This window comes from Tachypleus tridentatus, chromosome 13 (assembly GCF_004210375.1).
Source record: "Tachypleus tridentatus isolate NWPU-2018 chromosome 13, ASM421037v1, whole genome shotgun sequence".
NCBI lineage: Eukaryota > Metazoa > Arthropoda > Merostomata > Xiphosura > Limulidae > Tachypleus > Tachypleus tridentatus.
The window spans coordinates 185744098-185768695 of NC_134837.1; the positions used below are offsets into that span (position 1 = coordinate 185744098).

The window sequence follows — 24598 nt, forward strand, 5'->3', positions numbered from 1 at the left end:
TACTGGTCAGCTCTTTCCACCATGACTTATTACCATTTCCAAGTGTGACCTTTCTTTGAGTCATCTGAGAAGGGCGGATACTCCCGATTGTAAGTACCATCTTTTATTTACAAACATCTTTCGAACCATCGTTCTATTTCCATTTATATGGATGGTTTGAAATCAAGTGACTGTGGGCTCTGCCATGGTTTATTGTGGTTTAGTGGTTGTACACACAATCCACTCTACAGTTTTTGTGTTCACTGCCGAATTATATGCCATTTCTCTAGCCCTGGGTCACATAGAAGATATGCAGTACATGAACTGCACTATTTATACTGACTCGTTTAGCTCTTTACTGGCCCTTAAATCGCTTCACGTCAGTTCTTACGCCGTTCTCGCCGGTATTCAAATCCTACTGGCCCATTTCTCTTTACATCTACTGCTATCCAGTATTTCTGGATACCAGGTTACGTTGGTATTTATGGGAATGAGCTCACTGACACCACAGCTAAATCTCTCTGCTCTCGCGCTATCACTGCTGTGCCTGTTCCATACATGGACTATGGTCCTGTATTCAAGGCTTGGCTCCGCGCCAGTTGGACGCCAGCGTGAAGGAAGCAACGTGATAACAACATTTTCCAGATAAAACCTTCTATTGGACTTTGGTCATTTTGTTTTCACGAGGATCGGAAGGAGAAAGCTGCCCTAGCTAGACACACATTGGTCACAGTTTTTTAGCTCATTGTTTTCTTTCACCAGGGACTGATGCATCAATGTGTGGTACTCAAGTCGCAATAGCCTACATTTTACTATCGTGCTGTCGTTACGACTGTGAAGGTAGGAACCATTTTAAACGTGTTTTATCTTTAGGTCTACCCCTGAAGGTGGACAGTGTCATTGACGATGGAAACACTTGCCCACTTTAGAAATGTTTTTAACTTTTTGAGTACCATTGGCCTTTTTAACTGTTTTAAGTTTTTAAATAAAAATTGGACTTTGTTTTGTTTTTAGCATGATTCCTTTTTACAAAATTTAATAATTATTCTTTTTATATATAAAAACGCCTCGTTTGGGTTATGAAAAATTTTTACGTAAATTTTCTCTACAAGTGGGTTTTCTCAACATCACTGATAATTACACTTTTTAAAATTTTATTACTGTTTGTTTGGCGCTGATAGCCTAGTTACTTTGCGCCATAAAACTCCAACCAACCAATTAATACAATAATCATTTGTTTTAATAACTACGTGATTTATGACAAAAAACATTTTACTATTTTAACGCTCTGATATGTGCTTTTGAGTCAAACAGTTACACTGTTTTTGATGCCATTTCTCGAGAGAAAGTGACAGAATATGTTTGCTGGACGGTTTGGAGTGTCAGAAACAACCACGATATTCTCTGACACTTTGGGAAGTTGGTTATGAACAACAGATTATTTCAGCTATAAGCTAAATAAATCATTTTTTATATAAATATTTTAGTATATCAGAGGTGTACTTCCACCCTATCCGAGTAAACTGTCTTTAATTTTGACCTGGTAAACTAAAAGGAAGACAACTAGTGAACAACATATACGACCAACTCGTAGACTACTCTTGTTTGATCGAATATTGAAATTTGACAGTTACTCTCATAACGTACAATCGGCCCCAAAATACGAAGCACAATTTCATTTTTTTTTTTCATTAAGAGGATGCGAACACAGTAATTCTAAACCAATCCTCTAGTGCAGGGGTTCCCAACCGACGGGTCGCGACGCCTTGGCAGGGGAGTCGCGTAGCCTTGTTGGAAGTAGCTTGGAATAACATTAATTTTATTTCATCAATTACATTTTCAAGTCGCGAGTGCCAAAAGGTTGGGAACCCCTGCTCTGGTGCTAAACGTTCGGCCACGCCTGGTCCACAGCATTATTCGTAAAAGGATTTTATGATAATGTAATTATCAACTCGCAGATTTAGGAAACCATATAAGAGCAGAGTAACTGCTACACTTTACGTCCCACGTTAGGCGTGCTTTAGGATTCATGTTCGTGTCCCTTTGCAAAGATTCATGTTCCGCATCATAATGCCGTCTCTGTGATACGAGGGTGAATGAAATTCAACAATCACCCTGACAATAGAACCCAAGATATGAAGGTGCGTGCTCTAATACTGTTGACTAGGGTATGTGCTGAATATCCTTTTATGTAGCTTAGCACGAATGTCTCAATCAAACAAATAAAATGACATTAAGTATTGTAGTATGTCTTAAAAGGATTTAACAATAAAATTTAAAAACATACTGCCTATAACCCTTGTTAACTTTAACATTTATGAAGATTCTGCCTATAACCCTTGTTACTCTTAACATATGTCGTCTACATATCTTTACCAGTATAGTGGTCTATGTAATGCATCAAACATGTGGTCAGCTATCGGTCAGTTACCTCTTTCGTTAAATTAAATATTAACATTTAAAGAGATCTTATCTATAACCCTTGTTAACCTTAACATTTAAGAAGATCATGTCTATGACCCCTGTTAACTCTAACATTTAAGACGATCCTCTGTATAATCCTTGTTAACTTTAACATTTAAGAAGATCCTGTCTATAAATAACCCTTCTTAACTTTAACATTTAAGAAAATGTTGTCTATAACCCTTGTTAACTTTGACATTTAAGGAGATCCTTAAATTTCTATATACTATTGTTTCACTTAATTTTCTGTACAATATTGTTTATCCATGACTCTAGACGATATTGTTTTACTTAAATTCTTGTAGAATATTGTTTTACTTAAACTTCTACATAACATTGTTTTACTTAAATTTCTGTATAATATAATTTTACTTAAATTTCTACTAATACTGCTAAATACTTAAATAACTGTGTTAAGATGCCAAATGAAAGAAAGGGAGTGGATACACATTTGTTTTTGTATGTGCACATGATTTTACTTTGTACAAACTATCGTTTCTACTAGATCCTCCACAACCCACGGTTCACACTGCAGTAATCTAACAGTAAAATTAAAATCTGACACCATCTAGCTAAAAATCTTAGTCATCTTACGATCTAACTAAAATCTAAAGTTGTTTAACAGACAAACAAAACTCTGAACTCATCTGACAGTCTAACTTTAGTCTAAATAAAATCTGAAGTCATCTGACAGTCTATGGCCCGGCATGGCCAAGTGGTTAAGGCACTCGACTCGTAATCCGAGTGTCGCGGGTTCGAATCCCTGTCCCACCAAACGTGTTCGCCCTTTCAGCCTTGGGGGCGTTATAACGAGCGGTCAGTCCCGCTATTCGTTGGTAAAAAAGTAGCCCAAGAGTTGACGGTGAGTGGTGATGACTAGCTGCCTTCCGTCTAGTCTTACACTGCTAAATTAGGGACGGCTAGCGCAGATAGCCCTGAAGTAACTTTGCGCGAAATTCAAACCTAAACCAAACTAACAGTCTAACTTCAGTTGAACTAAAATATGAAATAATCTGACAGACTAACTTTAGTATAACTAATGTCTGAAGTAACCTGACAGACTAACTGAAGTCTGAAGTCATCTCTCTAACAATCTATTACGTCACTACTCAATCTTGTTTCAACGTAGGTGAGTTTGTTTGTTTGTTTTTTGAATTTTGCACAAAGCTACTCGAGGGCTATCTGTGCTAGCCGTCCCTAATTTAGCAGTGTAAGACTAGAGGGAAGGCAGCTAGTCATCACCGCCAACTCTTGGGCTATTCTTTTTACCAAAGAATAGTGGGATTGACCGTCACTTATAACGCCCCCACGGCTGGGAGGGCGAGCATGTTTGACGCGACGGGGATGCGAACCCGCGACCCTCAAATTACGAGTCGCACGCCTTAACACGCTTGGCCATGCCCGGCCCTCAACGTAGGTGAGGCCGAGATCTGGAGGTATCATTTTGATGGTCTTTGATGATGCCCTTGTATTGGTATTTTTCCACAACAAACAATACTGCAGCACTGTTCTAAGACATCGGTGACAACATGTCGACACTATGTTCTGGATAGGCAACTGTTTTGTTTTATGGATACCTGCTACATATAATATTTGGGTTTGATTTATTGACAAGTTTTGTGGACCTTGGTAATTTGTGTAAGTTTCGACTTAGTTTATTCTTAGTTTGTTAGTGTCACTGATATTACTGGGTATTAAAATTTTAATACATATTTACTTCTTCTTTTACAAATAAGTTTTAAGCCAACTAATAGTTGGCCCCCGAGTAGTTCATTGATAAGCTCATGACGCCAAAGTTAGTTTAGATATCCGTGATAAGCACACGATATGACAAAATGAGATATTTCATTATTTTGTGGTGTTTGTGGAATAAATTAGAAATATTTTATTATTGTATTGTGTTTGTGGAATTAATGAGAGATATTTTATTATTGTATTGTGTTTGTGGAATTAATGAGAGATATTTTATTATTGTATTGTGTTTGTGGAATAAATGAGATATTTTGTTATTGTATTGTGTTTCTGGAATAAATGAAATATATTTGATTATTGTATGGTGGTTGTACAATAAATGAGAGATATTCTGTTATTTTATGTTGTTTGTGGAATTAATGAGAGATATTTTATGTTCGTCTGGCGTTTTTGGAATTAATGTCATTTATTTTCTCGCTGTATAGTGTTTGTAAAGTAAATGAGAGATATTTTATTACTGTATGGTGTTTGTGGAATTAATATGAGATAATGTATTACTGTATAGTGTTTGGTGAATTAATGAGAGGCATTTCATTATTGTATCGTCTTAGTGGAATAAATGAGAGATACTCTATCATTGTATAGTGTCTGTGGAAATAATGAGAGATATTTTTTATTTATGGTGTTTGCGGAATTAATGTCACATTCTATTATTGTGTGGTGTTGGTGGAAAAATGAGAGATATTGTATCAAGATATGGTGTTTATGGAACTGACAGAGGTATTTTATTAGGTATGGTGTTTGTGGAATAAATGATAAGTATTTTATCACTGCATGATGTTTTCGAAATAAAATGATATATGTTATTGTTGTATGTTGTTTATCGACTAAATGAAAGTTACTATATTATTGTATGGTGTTTGAGGAACTAACGAGAGCTATTTTATTATTGTAAAATGGTTGTGAAATAAATAAGAAATACTTTATTATTGTATCGTGGTTGTGGAATAAATGGTGTATCTTATAATTCTGTAGTGTTTTCAGAACTAGTAAGAGGTATTTTGTTATTGTGTGGTGTTTGTGGAATTAGTGAGAGGTATTTTATCATTGTATGGTTTTTGTGGAATTAATGAGAGATATTTTTATTGTATGGTGTTCGTGGAATTAATGAGAGTTATTTTACTAAAATATGGTGTTTGTGGAATACATGACTCATATTGTATCATCGTATGGTATTTGTGGTATAAAGAAGAGATATTTTATGATGGTATTTGTATGTTGTTTTTGCAATAAGATGAGAGACTTTATTATTGTATGGTGTTTGTTAAATGAGTGAAAGATATTCTATTATTGCATGGTAGTGGTGAAATAAATGAGAGATATTTTATTATTGTATTATGTTAGTGAAATAAATGTAAGGTGCGTTTGGAACTAATGACAAGTATTTTATTATCGTATGGTTCTCATGGAATAAACGAGAGGTAATTTCTTATTCTATGGTGTTTCTGGATTAAAATCAGATATTTTATTATTGTATGGTGTGTTTGGAAGAAAATGACAAGTATTTTATTATTGTATGGTTCTCATGGAATAAATGAGAGTTATTTTACTATTTTTTGGCGTTATCGGAATTAATGAGAAGTATTTTATTTCTGTATGGTGTTTGTGAAATAAATGAGAAATTTTATTATTGTATGGTTGTGGAATAAATGAAAGGTATTTTGATATTGTATCGTGTTTGTGGAATAAGTGAGAAATATTTTGCTAGTGTATGTGTTTCTGGAATAAATGATATACTTTATTATTGTATGGTGTTTCTGGAATAAATGAAATATATTTTATTTTCGTATGTTATTTTTGCAGTCAATGAGAGATAGTCTATTATTGTATGGATTTTTTCGAACTAATGACAGGTATTTTATTATTGTATGGTGTTTGTGCAACTAATGAGAGTTATTTTGTTATTTATTGTGCATGTAAAATTAATGAGAGGCGTTTTATTGTTGTATGGTGTTTGTCTAATAAATGTGGGATATTTTATTAAAATGTGGTGTTTGGGAAATAAATGAGAGATATTTTATTATGGTATGGTGTTTGTAAAATTAGTGAGAGATATTCTATTATTATATGGTGTATATAGAATCTGTGAGAGATACTGTATTACTGTATGGTGTTTGTAGAATTAATGAGATATATTTTATTATTGTACTGTGTTTGTGCAATAAATTAGAGGTATTTTATTATTTTATGGTGTTTGTGGAATAAATGGGAGATATTTCATTATTTTGTGGTGTTTGTGGAATAAATGAAACGTATTTTATTATTCTATTATGTTTGTTAAGTAAATGAGAAATATTTCATTATTGTATGATGTTTGTGGAATGAATGAGAGATATTCTATATCAGTGTATGGTGTTTGTGGAATAGATGAGAGATATTTTATTATTGTATAGTGTTTTTAGAATAAATTAGAGGTATTTCATTATTTTATTATGGTTGTGGAATAAATGAAAGTTATTTTGTTATTGTATTGTGTTTGTGGAATAAATGAGAGATATTTCATTATTGTATAGTGTTTGTGGAATAAATGAGATATTTTGTTATTGTATGGTGTTTGTTAAATAAATGAGAGGTATTTCATTATTTTATTGTGTTTGTGAAATAAATGATAGATATTTTATTATTGTATGGTGTTTGTGAATTAAATGAGAGATATTTCATTATTGGTACTGTTTTATTGAACTAGTAAGAGATATGTCATTATTGTATGCTGTTTTATGGAACTATTGAGAGTTATTTTTATTGTGTAGTGTTTGTGGAAAATATGGGATATTTCATTATTGCATTGTGTTTTTGGAATTAATGAGAGGCATTTTATTATTATTTGTCATAACGATGTTGAGATTTCTGGATAAGCTGTATGTTTTGCGCAGGCTGAGAACCGTATAGAAACTATATGTCATCATTAAGTTGAGAATCCTATGGAAGATGTATGTCTTAAGGAAGCTGAGAATCCAACATAAACTGTATGTTATAACCAGGTTGAGAAGATGTATTTAATACCCAATTTGAGAAACCTACAGAAGCTGTATCTCGTAACCAATTTGAAAATTCTACAGAAACTATATAAAAGCCATATTGAGAAACCTAGAGAAGCTGTATGTCATATCCAAGTTGAGAATCCTACAGAAGTTGTATGTTATAACGAATTGAGAATCCTACAGAAGCTGTATGTTATAACTAATTGAGAATCCTATAGAAACTGTATGACATAACCAGGTTGAGAATTGTACAGAAGCTGTATGTCAGAACGAAGTTGAGAATCCTACAGAAACTATATGGCATAATTAAGCTGAGAATCCTACAGAAGCTGTATGTCAAAATCAAGTTGAGAATCCTACAGCATCTGTATGTCATAACCAAGTTGAGAATCCTACAGAAATTGTATGACATGACAAGGCTGAGAATCCTACAGAAGCTGTATGTTATAACCAGGTTGAGAATCCTACAGAAGTTGTATGTCATAACCAAGTTGAGAATCCTACAGAAATTGTATGAAATGACAAGGCTGAGAATCCTACAGAAGCTGTATGTTATAACCAGGTTGAGAATCCAACCTACAGAGTTGTATGTCATAACCAAGTTGAGAATCCTACAGCATCTGTATGTCATAACCAAGTTAAGAATCCTACAGAAATTGTATGACATGACAAGGCTGAGAATCTTACAGAAGCTGTATGTTATAACCAAGTTGAGAATCCTACAGAAGCTGTATGTCATAGCCAAGTTGAGAATCCTACAGAAGCTGTTTGTCATAACCAAGTTAGCTATAGTCACTGTAGATAAACGGACCTAGAGGTGCTTATAATACACTGGCTTCTACTGTCTCCTGCTCTGTTTCTACTCACTATAACTTATACTCTGGATCAGCAGAAAGACGTAATTGCTTTCCACTTGAATAGGGAAGCAAAACAAAATAATTTAATTAATTAAGGAAGGGTTGGAATTAAAACAGAAAAAGAAACAATTCACAAACACCGACCTTAATTGAAAACAAAATATACATTCTTCTTATTAAACAATCAAATTTAGTAATTACGACTTTAACACTAGGATACTTATGTACATTATGTACGTTAATATAATATAGATGGAAGAGTTACATTTGGTGTTTCGTAAATATAAATAATTGTTCAGAAATATAAGTCAGAATTCTATAGAAACGTGTTTGTTTGTTGTTAAGCGCAAACGTTTATAGTGAGCTGTGTTATTCCAACCACAAGTATCGAAATTCTTTATTTTGGCATAATCTCTCAAGCTTAATACTGGGACACTTGGGGGCATAATCTCTCAAGCTTAATACTGGGACACTTGGGAAGCATAATCTCTCAAGCTTAATACTGGGACACTTGGGAAGCATAATCTCTCAAGCTTAATACTGGGACACTTGGGGGGCTTGTTAATTTAAAACTTTCCAAACCACTTCTATTTTATGTTCGTTTAGAAAGTTGTGACGATAGTGCCTCACCCATTAATAAAGTTAATAAATATTATTATGTTTGTTTTCATAAGTGTTTCTAGTTTTCTGTATTCCCCGCAGGTGGATAAAGTTCAGAAAAAAAAGTGTTTATTTTAATGGTTTACAGACCTATCATAACAGTGTGTAACACAAATTTTATTCCTGGATAGTATGTGTTATTTCTTAATTGCTTATGTTGTAAAAGTACAGAAAATGGCCATTATTTCCTTCAAACTTTGCTTTTGTGAACTGGATAATGAAATTTATAAATTAACCTATTTTCTATTTAAAATCAGGAAAATTTGCACATTTTCACTAACATAAGGTCTGAATAAAACAACATATGAATGAAGATTTACATGTATTTATACTAAAGTTATACAAAAATGTTTAGAAGCGAGTAGTTTCTCGAGATTTGCGACTGTAATATAAATCACTTTCACGTATCAGCCCCCACGCATAGTCTCCCATCATGTTTACGTTATACTTTCCTTGGTAGCGGCGTTTAAAGTCCAGTATATATTGGTGGAAGTGCTCGCCTTGTTCCTCTGAGTATGCTCCCATGTTCTCCTTGAATTTATCAAGATGAGCGTCAAGGAGATGGACTTTCAGGGACATCCTGCAGCCCATTTTGCCATAGTTCTTCACCAGGGCCTCAACCAGTTCCACATAATTTTCGACATTGTGATTGCCCAAGAAGCCCCGAATAACTGCGACAAAGCTGCCCCAAGATTTTCTTCCTTCCTACTGAACTTCTTGGAGAATTCTGTGCACTCCAAGATCTTCTTTATTTGTGGTCCAACGAAGACACCAGCTTTGACCTTTGCCTCAGACAGCTTAGGGAAGAAGTCTCGAAGGTACTTGAAGGCTGCAGACTCCTTATGAAAAGCTGTGACATATTGTTTCATAAGACCCTATTTTATGTGCAATGGTGGGAACAACACCATCTGGTGGTCCACTAGTAGCTCACACTTGACATTGTGCCTCCCCACAGAGAACCAGGTCCGGTGCGGCAGTGCTTTCTGTTGTAGTGCGCTGTGGTGTCCCTGATGTCCCAAAAGCAAAGATAACAGGATAACTTGATAAAGCTTCCTTGGAGACCATTTTGAAGTCTCCAATAACCTCCCAGCCATACTCATCATACTTCAAGGCTTCTAGCAAGGTCTTGACACTGTTGTATTCTTCTTTGAGGTGCACCGAATGAGCTAGGGGAAGAGACGGATACTTATTCCCGTTGTGGAGCAGCACAGCTTTGAGGCTCCTAGATGAGCTATCAATGAAGAGGCGCCACTCGTTCGGGTTACAGTCAATTCCAATTGCCTCGCACAGACCAGATACATTGTGGTAGAAGCAGAGTCCATCTTGACAAATGAAGTTCTACAACATTCTAGAAAGTTATTGGAAATTCGAGAAAATTATCTATCAGCTACTCAGCACTGAATCTATCTGGAATGTTCAGCACTGAATCTATCTGGAATGTTCAGCACTGAATCTATCTGGAATGTTTAGCACTGAATCTATCTGGAATGTTCAGCACTGAATCTATCTGGAATGTTCAGTATTGAATCTACCTGGAATGTTCAGCACTGAATCTATCTGGAATGTTCTGGAAAAAAATGGGTAAATTTGTAAATGTCATTACCCAGGTCACAAAAGCAAAGTTTGAAGAGAAAAATAGGTCTTTTCCATTTACTTTAGGCATAAGCAACTGGGAAATAACACTTTCTGCCCAGGAACAAGAAAAAGTAAAAATATTGTTACGTAGTGTAATTACAGTTCATGAGTTCGTAATTCAAACAATGTTTATTGTTCATATTTTCATGCGTTCACTTGCGCAGTTTGTTTGTTTAAGTAATTAATGGTAATGTGAAATGTGTTGTGACTAATATTAGTTCTTACCCATCTATTTCCTTTCTTAGAAATGACATATGTAAATTTTAAACACATCTTAGCTTTCGTGTCTAAGTAACACTGTCAAGGATTCTCATTTTTAAGAACACTTAGATATCATCAGTTTGTTCCTACTTACCGAAATTATTTCGAATATGTTAAACTTTTCCAACTAATTACAAATATGTCGAATTATTTTTAACACGTAAAGTGTGTCATTAACTTATTAAAGTGATTGTGTAAAGGTTGAGTAAACAAAAAAAAAATAATTAAGTTATGATGTGAAGTTCAAATTAACTTGTGTATTTCCATGCGTAAAATAACATCACAAATTATAATGCTAAAAACCGAAATTCGATTTTGACATCGTATGAAAAGTACATTATCAAATCATTAACAATTTGTTGTTCGCATCTGTTTTCTTCGTCTCCTAGTGAAACAGCGTTCCATTAACGTACTTATTACCACGCTAAACCCGGAGTTCGATTTCTTGTTGCAGACACAGCAGATAGCCCTATGTGGCTTTTATTTTGAAACGAACTATTTTATTCTTTATGTAACACTTTTTGTTTTCTAAAATGTTAAAATTAGGAACATTTAGTGGTTGGCATAATTTTAGCACCAAACACGTGGCGGGTAGTGACATATGTTTAATTAATAATCATAATTTATCGACTTCTTATAGCTTAAAAAATTCAACAAAATATTTTTATTCAAAAATAGTTTCCGATAAAACAAATAGACAACGAAATAAATCACAAGACTGTAGAAAAAACGAGTGTTAAAATTGCTAAACAAAAACGTGTGGAAAGATATAAGTATGTGTTTCCTTATAGCAAAGCCACATCAGGCTATCTGCTGAGTTCATCGAGAGAAAGATATAAATAAATATTTACAAGCATAAAAGTGAAGAGTCAAAACAAGAAAAGATACACACATATATATATGTGTGTTGTTTTCACCAGTGCATTGTTAGAAAAAGGCCCAGCACGTCCAGGTGGTTAAGGCACTTGACTCGTAATTTGAGGGTCGCAGGTTCAAATCCCCGTCACACCAAACATGGTCGCCCTTTCAGCCGTGTGGGCATTATAATGCGACGGTCAATCCTACTATTCGTTAGTAAAAGAGTAGCCCAAGAGTTGGCGGTGGGTGGTGATGACTAGCCGCCTTCCCTCTAGTCTTACGCTACTAAATTAGGGACGGCTAGCGCAGATAGCCCTCGTGTAACTTTTTGCGAAATTCGAAACAAACCAAACTTTTAGAAAACAGTTCCATATGATGAAAAATGTAAATGTCATACAAAAACGAGGAGGAAGGAGCGAGAGAAACAAAAGATAGTGGTTTGTAAAAACGTGTGGGTTCAAAGTTGGGACTACATTGATGTCACGAAAGGGGAAAATGACAGAGCCCTCACGTGGCATATAGTGTAAGTATTTTTTAGTAATAAAACGACAGTAAATAAACGCTGAGCCAGTAAACCGGAGGTCCATTTAATAGATAAAGTTATAAACAAACATTTACTGTATTAATGAATGAAAACTAGGTTTTGGTAGTCGGTTAGGAATATTTGTGAAGAACCTTTAAAAACCCTAAAAATAAAATAAATTTCACTGACGTAATAGGTAACAAGATATTTAAAATAAAGCGGAAATGTTAGTTTCTAAAACTCAACTGATTTAACGTTTGTTTGACGTTTATGTTTATTGAGAATATATTTGCTAAACATTATGTTAAGGCAGAGATAACCCACTTTGTAGCTTTGTGTTTAATAATAATAACAGATAAAGAGATTCAAGACATTTAATTTAAAAATAATTTGGTTAAAATATTTCTGTTTGAAAACTGAAAAATTACATAGTCCTTTCTGTTCTGTTAAGAACGAACGTAATCGCACGATCGGGAGACGTCGCTCCTGATGGAACGAACAAAAGGGAGCGATAGAAGACAACAAAGTGGTGTCAAAACCAGACGTGGAAATCGTACTTGAAGTTTCTGTCCTCCACGGGTTGTCCATGGGAAGGCCATCTCAGTTTACTTCTATAGACAGGTTGTTTTTCTGCATGCTCGTGTCTTACTGGCAGTAATGAGGATTGATTCATTGGATTTCTTTTGTTCTGATATAATCCACACGGTCTGAAACAATATACCATTACTCACATAGAGTACTTTTCTTTTACTAAACGGAGTGTTATAATTACTCTAATTGTGACGAATTCGGAAGTTGAGATCAAATTAAAGCTCTCGAAAATCGTTAATAATTTCGAAATAATAGAAATAACTTCTACACTTATACGGATCTTTCTAATTGTTTCACTGTAAAAACGAGATTACTGTGTCCTCGTACAAGAGAAAATCAATATTTGTAAAGAAAGTACGGTTTTCCCAACACTAAAACAGAAGAAAATGGAACGTTCTTAAACTCTCGGTCCCAGTAACCAAATGAGACTTTTCACAAATAATGAATATAACTATTATCACGCTATTCAACTCACGTTAAACAATGGGTACAACTAAAGGCCTTGAAATAACATTCAGAACAATAGTTTGACCATAAACTTTCATTACGTCCTTTACATTCAGAACCTCAGTTTAACAATAAACTTTAACTACGTACTTTACATTTAGAACATTAGCTTAAAGATCAATTTCCATTACATACTTTACAGTTACAAAATTAGTTTAACGATAAACTTTCATCACGTCTTTTACATTTAGAACATTAACCATAAACTTTCATTACGTCCTTTGCATTTAGAACATTAGTTCAATGACAAACTTTCATTACCTCCTTTGCATTTAGAACATTAGTTCAATGACAAACTTTCATTACCTCCTTTGCATTTAGAACATTAGTTTAACGATAAACTTTCATCACGTCTTTTACATTTTGAACATTAGTTTAACGATAAACTTTCATCACGTCTTTTACATTTATAACCTTAACGATAAACTTTCAGTAGGTACTTTACATTCACAACATTAGTTTAATGATAAATTTTATTACTTTCTTTACATTTAGAACATTAGTTTAACGATAAACTTTCATTATCTACTTTTCATTTAGAATATTAGTTTGACGATAAACTTTCATTACCTCCTTTGCATTTAGAACATTAGTTTAACGATAAACTTTCATCACGTCTTTTACATTTTGAACATTAGTTTAACGATAAACTTTCATCACGTCTTTTACATTTAGAACCTTAACGATAAACTTTCAGTAGGTACTTTACATTCACAACATTAGTTTAATGATAAATTTTATTACTTTCTTTACATTTAGAACATTAGTTTAACGATAAACTTTCATTATCTACTTTTCATTTAGAATATTAGTTTGACGATAAACTTTCATTATCTACTTTTCATTTAGAATATTAGTTTAACAATAAACTTTTATTACATCCTTTACATTTAGAACGTTAACGATAAAATTTCATTACGTCCTTTGCATTTAGAACATTAGATTAACGATAAACGTTCATCACGTCTTAGTTGTTTACTATAGTTATACACTAGAAACATCTTTACAGGTAGTATTAACTTAGTTGTTTACTATAGTTATACACTAGAAACATCTTTACAGGTGGTAGTAACTTAGTTGTTTACTATAGTTATACACTAGAAACATCTTTACAGGTGGTATTAACTTAGTTCCTCAATATTGATATACAATAGAATCATCTTTACAGATGGTACTAACCTTATTGTTTACTAATGTTATACACTACAAATATCTTTATAGGTGGTATTAATTTAGTCTTTTACTGATGTTATAAATTAGAAACATCTTTACTGTTAGTATTATCTTATTTCCTTAATGCAGATATACAATAGAAACATCTTTACAAGCGGTATTAACTCATTTGTTTACTATTGTTTTACTTAGAAATACCTTGATAGGTGGTATGAACTTTGTTCTTTAGTAATGTTATATGCTACAAACATCTTTACACGTGGTATTAACTAGACACATCTTCACAGATACAATAGAATCATCTTTACAGATGGTACTAACCTTATTGTTTACTAATGTTATACACTACAAATATCTTTATAGGTGGTATTAATTTAGTCTTTTACTGATGTTATAAATTAGAAACATCTTTACTGTTAGTATTATCTTATTTTCTTAATGCAGATATACAATAGAAACATCTTTACAAGCGGTATTAACTCATTTGTTTACTATTGTTTTACTTAGAAATACCTTGATAGGTGGTATGAACTTTGTTCTTTAGTAATGTTATATGCTACAAACATCTTTACACGTGGTATTAACTAGACACATCTTCACAGGTATTATTAACTCAGTTGTTTACTAAAGTTATACACTAGGAAAATCTTTACAGGTGGTTTCAACATACATATATGCTAATGTTATACACTAGAAATATCTTTACAGGTGGTATAAACTGAGTTGTTTACTAATATTATACACTAGAAATATCTTTACAGGTGGTATAACCTGAGTTGTTTGCTAATGTTATACACTAGAAATATATTCACAGTTGGCATTATTATAGTTATTTTATTAATGTTATAAACTAGAAACATCTTTATTGGAGGTATTAAATTATTTCTTTAATACTGATATACAATAGAAACTACTTTACAGGTGGTATTAACTTACTTGTTGACTAATGTTATACCTTAGAAACTAACTTCGTTAATACTGATATACACTGTAAATATGCGTACAGGTAGTATTAAATTAGTTCTTTACTAATATTATTCACTAGAGACATATTTACATGTGGCATTTACTCAGTTCTTTATTAATGTTATAAACTATAAATATCTTTACAGGTTGTAGTTACTTAGTTCTTTACTAATGTTATACACTATAAACATCTTTACATGTGGTATTAACTTAGTTCTTTACTAATATTACATCCTTTACATTTAGAACGTTAACGATAAAATTTCATTACGTCCTTTGCATTTAGAACATTAGATTAACGATAAACGTTCATCACGTCTTAGTTGTTTACTATAGTTATACACTAGAAACATCTATATAGGTAGCATTAATTTAGTTGTTCTACAAATGTTATAAACTAGAAACATCTTTGCTGGTGGTATTAAATTATTTTTTAATACTGATATACACTATAAAAAACTTTACTCGTGGTATTAACTGAGTTCTTTATTAATGTTGTATACTTGAAATATCTAAACAGGTGGTATTAACTTAGTTCTATACTAACGATTTACCCTAAAAATATCTTTACAGTAGATATTAACTTAGTTCTTTAGTAATGTTATATCCTAGGTATATATTTACAGGTGGTATGAACTTAGATCTTGAGTAATGTTACACACTAGAAAATTCTTTACACGTGGTAATAACTTAACTCTTTACTAATGTTATATTTTAGATATATCTTTACAGGTGGTATTAACTTATTTCCTTAATACTGATATACACTAGAAACGTCTTTACAGCAGAAAATAAGATACCCAACCCCCAAAAAATATTAAACTATAGAGAACATTTCAAAGAACCTGAGGACAATATACCAAACAAGGAACAACATATAAAACAAGGTGTTGAGAATACACCAAACAACGAACAACATAGCAAACTACATAAAACATATCAAACAAGCTATGGACAATATACCAAACAACGAACAATATATCTAACTACAGACAACACATCAAACAAGCAATTGATAATACACCAAACAAATGACATCGTATCAAACTGGAGACAACACATCAAACAAGCTGTTTGATACAATACACCAATGCAATACACCAGACAACTAGCAACATATTAGAGAACAGACAACATATCATACAGGTTGTGGATAATATACCAAGCAACTAGCAACATATTAGAGAACAGACAACATATCATACAGGTTGTGGATAATATACCAAGCAACTAGCAACATATTAGAGAACAGACAACATATCATACAGGCTGTGGATAATATACCAAACAACAAACAACATGTCAAACTACAGATAACACATCAAAAAAGCAATTGATAATATACCAAACAACTGACATCGTATCAAACTGGAGACAACACATCAAACAAGCTGTTTGATACAATACACCAATGCAATACACCAGACAACTAGCAACATATTAGAGAACAGACAACATATCATACAGGTTGTGGATAATATACCAAGCAACTAGCAACATATTAGAGAACAGACAACATATCATACAGGCTGTGGATAATATACCAAACAACGAACAACATGTCAAACTACAGATAACACATCAAAAAAGCAATTGATAATATACCAAACAATTGACATCGTATCAAACTGGAGACAACACATCAAACACGCTGTGGGCAATACACCAGACAACTAGCAACATATTAGAGAACAGACAACATATCATACAGGCTGTGGATAATATACCAAACAACGAACAACATGTCAAACTTCAAATAACACATCAAACAAGCAATTGATAATACACCAAACAACTGACATCGTATCAAACTGGAGACAACACATCAAACAAACTGTGAACAATACACCAAACAACGAACAGCATATCAAACAAGCTGAGGAAAATACACCAAACGACGAACAACATATCAAATTACAAACAACATATCCAACAAGGTGTGGACAATATACTAAACTACGAACAACGTGCACAATACCCACAACATATCAGTCTATATACAACATATCAAATAAGTTGTGAACATTACACCAAATAACAAACAACATATCAAACTACAGATAACATATTAAACACGCTAAGAACAATTTACGAAACAACGAACAACATTTGAAACAAGCTAATGACTGTATAACAAACAATGAACAACTTAACAACTATAGACACATATCAAACTAGCTGTGGAGAATATACCAAAGAATCAACAACATATTGATCCACAGACAACATATCAAAGAATATATGAATAATATACCAAAGAAGGTCCAATATATCAAACTACAGACAACACATCAGACAAGCTGTGGACAATACACCAAACAACGATCAACATATCAAACTAAAGAAGACATACGAAACAAGCTGTGGACAATATACAAAACAACAAACAATTAATCAAACTAGAGACAACATATAAAACAAGCTAAGGGCAATATGTCACATATCAAACAACGAACAGCATATCAAACTACGTACAACGTATCAAACAAGCTATGGACAATACACTAAACAACGAACAACATATCAAATAACCTGTGGAAAACCACCAAAAATAACAGCATATCAAACTACATACAATATATCAAACTAGATGTGTACAATACATCAAACAACGAACGACATATTAAACAATCTGTGAACAATACACCAAACTGCGAGCAACATATCACACTACACACAACATATCATATTATAGACAACATATCAAACAAAGTATGGAAAATACACCAAACAACAAACAACATATCAAACTATATACAACATATCCGACAAGCTATGGACAATATACCAAACAACGTACAACATATCCAACAAGCTACGAACAATATACTAAACCCCGAACAACATCTCAAACTACCCACAACATATCAAATAAGATGTGGACAATACACCAAAAAAGAACAACATATCAAACTACAGACAACATATCAAGCAAGTTGTGTGCAATACACAAAACAACGAATAACATATCAAACTACAGGTAACATATTAAACAAGCTGTGGACAATACACCAAACATCGAACAAGATATCAAACTACAGACAACATACCAATCAAGTTAAGGTCAATATACCAAAAAACGAACAATATTTTAAACAAGCTATGGGCAATACATCAAATAACGAACAACCTATCAAACAACATACAGCATATGAAACAAGCTGTGGACAATACACCCAACAACAAGCAACATATCAAACTACAGACAACATAACAAACAAGCTGTAGACAGTACACCAAACAAGGAACAACATATCTAACTCCAGATAACATTTTATAATCCGACAGAAATGCTATTTGTATTTATTTGAATTTAGGAATATTTTGTTTTCTTTTTTTTATAATTTTCATTGACGTCATCAGGAATGTCATCCCACTTTCTTTATTGGTATCGAAATTTCCTCTTTTATCTTCGTAGGAGGATTGAATCCTGAAATACAAGGGAAATTATTCCTAAACTTACACAAGGTGACTTAACAGTGGGTTTAGGGGTTGATTTTTTATAACACTAATGTGTTATCCTCCAGGGAGAAATTTGCCGTTAAACCTTAAGATGGTAACCAGTAGGAACTCTCACAGAATCAGAGATATAAACGAATTGATTGAGAAGAAAAACAAACTAAGTCGTCTATACCTCATTTCTCCCTCGTTTTCTCAGAGGAATATCAATCTTTCTCAAAGTGCTTTTAGTAATAGGTCTTTTTTATATAATATAAGAATAGACAACGATATAGAGAGACAGAGAGATAGATTTTTAAAATAGTTTTTTTTTCTTTCATTTATTCTTAGCTAGTGTAATTTTAGAAATTAAAGTACACTTTTGGTTTAGAATAAAAAGCACCGACAGAAACTGGAAGCCATTGAATTTTTCTTCAAGAGAATAAAATAAACGAAAATGACTAAATTATGTAGCTAATATGTTCGTGGTAATCACCGACTTTCGAAAATCAAACATTGTTTATATTTAAATATAAAAACATTTATTGAAAGCTAACTACAAAAATGCCCACTATAAAGCAAGTGCTCGGTGCTCGTGCCGCTGAAACCTTACTGTTACTACTCTCTAAACCTTTGGTTGATGAAACAAAGAACAAAATAGATGTATAAAGTTGAGTTTTATTTAATCAAATGGTGAAACGTGTTGAGATTATTGATAGACTTAAAGAAATGTAAGATATTTATAATTCTTCAATTACACTATGTAACAAAATTTTTACCTTTTCTTGTTCCTGGGCAGTAAGTGTTATTTCCCAGTTGCTTATGCCTAAAGTAAATGGAAAAGACCTATTTTTCTCTTCAAACTTTGCTTTTGTGATCTGGGTAATGAAGTTTTCAAATTTACCCATTTTCCAGAACATTCCAGGTAAATTCAGTACTGAGTAGCTGATAGACAATTTTCTCGAACTTACAAGAATTTTCAAGAACTTTCTAGAATGTTGTAAAACTTACAATAATTTTCAAGAATCTTTTAGAATTTTCTAGAACTTTCCGTGGTAATATATATACAGAGGTTCACCACTTCAGTTTATTCTGGCTGCCTAAGTGAACACATAAACCTATCTGATTTTATCAGAGATGGCATCAAGAAACTGCAAGCATTCTCCAGACATATTCTGCTATGTATGTGGCCAATTTATCAAGACAAGAGCGAAAAAGTATTCTGTGACAGCACCTGATAAAATATGTGAAGCCTACAGGATTCTGGAGTGCACAGAATTCCCAAAGAAGCTCAATAGGAAGGAAGAAAACTTTGGGCAGCTTTGTCGCAGTGGTTCGGGGCTTCTTGAACAATCACAAGGCTAAAAATTATGTGGAACTGGTTGAGGCTCTGATGAAGAACTACAGCAAAATGGGCTGCAGGATGTCCCTGAAAGTCCATATCCTTGACACTCATCTTGATAAATTCAAGGAGAACATGGGAGCATACTCAGAGGAGCAAAGCGAGTGCTTCCACCAAGATATACTGGACTTTGAACGCTGCTACCAAGGAGCGTATAACAAAAACTTGATGGGAGACTATATTTGGGGGATGATACGTGAAAGTGATTTACATTACAGTCGCAAATCTTGGAAAACTACTCACTTCTAAACATTTTTGTTCATTTTTATATAACTTTAGTATAAATACATGCAAATCCTGATTCATACGTTGTTCTATTCAAACCTTATGTAAATTAAAATGTGCAAATTTGCCCGTTTTTACATAGAAAATAGGTTAATTTCTAAATTTCATTATCCAAGTCATAGAAGCAAAGTTTGAAGGGAATAATGGTCATTTTCTGTACTTTTACAACATAAGCAATTAAAAAATAACACATACTATCCAGGAATAAAATTTGTGTTACACACTGTTATGATAGGTCTGTAAACCATTAAAATAAACACTTTTTTTTCTGAACTTTATCCACCTGCGGGGAATACAGAAAACTAGAAACACTTATGAAAACAAACATAATAATATTTATTAACTTTATTAATGGGTGAGGCACTATCGTCACAACTTTCTAAACTTTCTAGTTCATACAGAATTAACTAGTCAAGGCAAGAAATAAATCGGTAACTAGAAGACAGGACATCTCCGGGTTTTAAATCGTATTAAATTCACGAGTACTAGAAGAAATATTGGCAGTGCATATTGTCCGTCATAGCTGCATAATATTTTTGCTGTCACTATTCACGGACTCTCTACTTTAAACATATATTTTGGTTTTCATTAGAGTAAAGCCAACTTTTGAATATTCTATTAAGTTTTACTCTTTCAGATAAAGTTACACCATGAAACCAATGAAATAGTTCACCCCGTATTTTTAATGTTTTCTTAGTCAACTGAGCACACTTCTTTACTAACTTACATTGAAAATTGCTCCTTAGTGGCTCAGCGGTATGTCTGCGGATTTCCAACGCTAAAACCCGGGCCTCGATACACGTGGTGGGCAGAGCACAAATAGCCCATTGTGTAGCTTTGTGCTTAATTCAAAAAACAAGCAAAAACAAAACATTGGAAATTGAAATCCATTAGTTGAAATTCAAAAACTTTAAAATTTATTGCATTGACTTAGAATTTATAAAATAAAGGATTAATTTGTAAAAAAATTAAGTAATTTATTTTCAGAACCTTAGAAATAAAACATATATTTTAATACTTGAAGATTAGTGTATGGTTTCCTTAATTTTCAAAAATAAGGTATCGTGTTTGAGATTTCTCGGAAAAATATAAACATATTTCAAAAACAATATTTTCCATAAGCATAAGACTCCTTTGTTTTGATTTCAAATTCCAAATATGGTTTAGGCACTCAACTCGTAATCTGAGGATCTAAGGTTCGAATCCCCGTCGCATCAAATGCTCGCCCTTTCAGCCGTGAGTGCGTTATAATGTGACGGTAGATCCCACTATTCGTTGGTAAGAGTTGGCGATGGGTGGTGATGACTAGCCGCCTTCTCCCTAGTGTTACACTGTTAAAATAAGGCTAACGCAGATAGCCTTCAAGTAGCTTTGTGCGAAAATTCCAAACAAACAAACAAATAAAAAATTAAATTATCTTTCTTAATATTTGCTACTCCTCACATAAAAGTTTTCTTGTTTGACACAGACACGTCGAACTAACTCACCGTCTTCATGTGTAATTCAAATCATCTTAAGAATTGATATATATATATTCAAATGAAACCACCCAAACCCATGGACATAAAACATCAATCGATGTTTGACGTAAATAAAGAAAATCGTAATAACTGGAAAACGTTTTTCATAATACACTTTATATAAGTTGTCACTGGAGATTTGGATCAATTCGGCTTACTGGAAAAGAAAATATGTCTCGTGCGAAGAAAAGCTCTTAAAATACATCCTGCACGTGCATGATAGGAGTCACCAAGACATTAGATTCTTTGGATTAGCCCAAACATTTGCGTTAACCCGAGTTGCTGAGCGTCGTGAGGTAGACGCTATTACAACTCACTTATAATGCTCTTATAAGTGTTCTAAACTTATTAATTTTTTTTAAAACTTTGTCTTCGTTGAGTATGGCGTGATAGAGGAGAAAGCATTAATTAGAATTAATTATCGTATTTCTTCTTTTTAAAAACAACCCATCGTTAGTGAAACTAATTAAAAGTGTTATTTATATTCCGGAGTGGCGCAGCTGCAAAATCAGAAAATGAAGAAAACAGACATTAAACATCCGGCTGTACATTAACATATACATCATACAAAGATGATGAGTCTGAAGAAAATGGTGCTTTAGTTTTTATTAATTTAAATTATTTCTGCGATTCGTATGAAATTACTAGAAGTAATTGTATGGGCAATTTCTTTAGAAGGGATCTCATAATACAACATCATATCAATGTAACAGCTTTCTTAAGATAAATACCCCAATTTACACTATTTAAATTAAAATATTTATCAAGTAAAAACTTCAGTAGTTAAAATAATGGCGTCTTCTTGTAATAAGTAATTTATCCAACCCAGCTCCAGCAGTTCAGAAAAAAATATATAGCATGTTTTATTTTACGTATAAAAGAAATAAAATTCGAACAAGTGGTTAAGTGAGCTGTTGAACGGAAGTATTTTGTTTGAAGTAGAAAATATAAGTTAGAAACACGAGTTAAGCCTAACAGTTTAAACTCCAAAATTAAGGATTCGTTAGGCTGTCTGATCTAACACTGTAAACTCCTCAAGTTGAACACATCTTATAGTGTACTGCTGATTGTGTTTCATTATAATGAAAGAAATATGCCCAATTCCATTATATTCCATCAGTGTAAACGCTTCAGATTTGACCGAAATGTTTCTTCCTCCTTCATTATTATGGGTAAACCAAATCCAAATTTGAACACACTTAAACCACATTCACCATTATTTTTTAATCATCATAAATAAGTGAAAATACAAAATGAATAGTATTATAACATTAATCGATTGTTTGGAATTAAGCACAAAGCTACATAATGATTTATATGGGCTCTGCCTATCACAGGTATCGAAACCTCACTTCTAGCCTTGTAAGACCGCAGACATACCGCTGTGCCACTGGAGAAGGGACGGTATTAATACCTTGGAATGATGAAATAAAAATGGCCAATGGAGGTTAAAATATGATTTTAAATCGAGAAATTTGTTTCAAAACAAAATATTTTAAGAATTTCCAGAAAACTTTGAAGACCACTGTTATTAGGGTCAAAGTTTACTTGGGACAAAATTGTTTGAAATATTGAATTTTTTTTCTATGTTAGTTTCTACTTTAAACCCGGTTTCAAGGTTTCAATACCAAAAAAAAGGAGTGGGCTGGAGATAAAAATGTGTTTGTCCCAAATGAAACATAAAATTACACAATGAGTTATCTGTGCTCTGCCCACCCCGGATGTTTAAACCCAATTTCTAGCGTTGTACTTTCGCTGACATTTTGCTGTGTCATTGCAGAGCGTAGGGCAACAGGAAGGTCTTTTTTCTCTTATTTGTTTGCTATTAATCACAAAGCTACACAATGGTTATCTGTACTGTGCAAACTGCAGGTATGAAAACTAGGTATTTAATGCCATAAGCTCAGTGACTTTCAACTGAACCACTGCACAGCTAAACACCGTTTTGATCCTTTCTAACTATTGACAGAAGTTGTCTAGATTTTTCCAACGTACCAGTGGTTGTATTGTTTGTTCTTCATAAAATATACCATGTTTTCAGTTTCACAGGAAATTGGTTTTCTTATGCTTTATTGGTTTTCCAAAGAAAGTACTGGTGGGCTATATAAAGTTACAAACTTCTCACCGAATTTTATTACAGATGGAATAACCATTCTGTGGTGTGGTGTACTTTATGTTTGTATAAGCAAGTATATCTCTAAATCTTTTGGCTTTCCGGAAAGGAACAATAAGAAATTTGCTTCTGACTTTTCCCGAGTCGTAGAAGATGAAAAAGCTTTTTTTTTATTTTAAGAGTTCGTGAGACATTTTTCAATTTTGTAAAATATATGATAAACCATTAAATGGATGTTTCGGTGATGTCGGATCTTCACTTTTGTCCAATTTGTTTTACTAAAATATAACAATACATCAACATTGGTATTTTGTGCTTAGTTTCTTTGCTTGTAATTAAGGACAAAGCTACACAAAGAAGTGTTTGTGTTCTGTCCACCGCGACTTTATTGGTTCAAATGGATGGCTGTTGTTGTTAGTTTCTTTCTTGCCAATCGTTTGTTTGTTAGTTTTCAATTTTGCGCAAAACTACACGAGGGTTATCTGCGCTAGCCATCCCTAATTTTGCAATGTAAGACTAGAAAGAAGGCAGCTAATCATCACCACGCACCGCCAACTGTTGGGCTACTCTTTTCCCAACGAATAGAAGAATTGACCACCACATTATAACGTCCACACGTCTGAAATGACGAGCA

The 24598-nt window shown here is 33.1% G+C and overlaps 1 long non-coding RNA gene across 1 annotated transcript; it reads left to right on the forward strand.

Annotated features, from left to right (window-relative positions):
• The first annotated feature begins 668 nt into the window (after positions 1-668).
• On the forward strand, positions 669-12495 carry LOC143240264 (uncharacterized). The gene is made up of 2 exons (XR_013021687.1): positions 669-819; positions 12421-12495. It is a non-coding gene; the product is annotated as an uncharacterized LOC143240264 (long non-coding RNA).
• The last annotated feature ends 12103 nt before the right edge of the window (positions 12496-24598 follow it).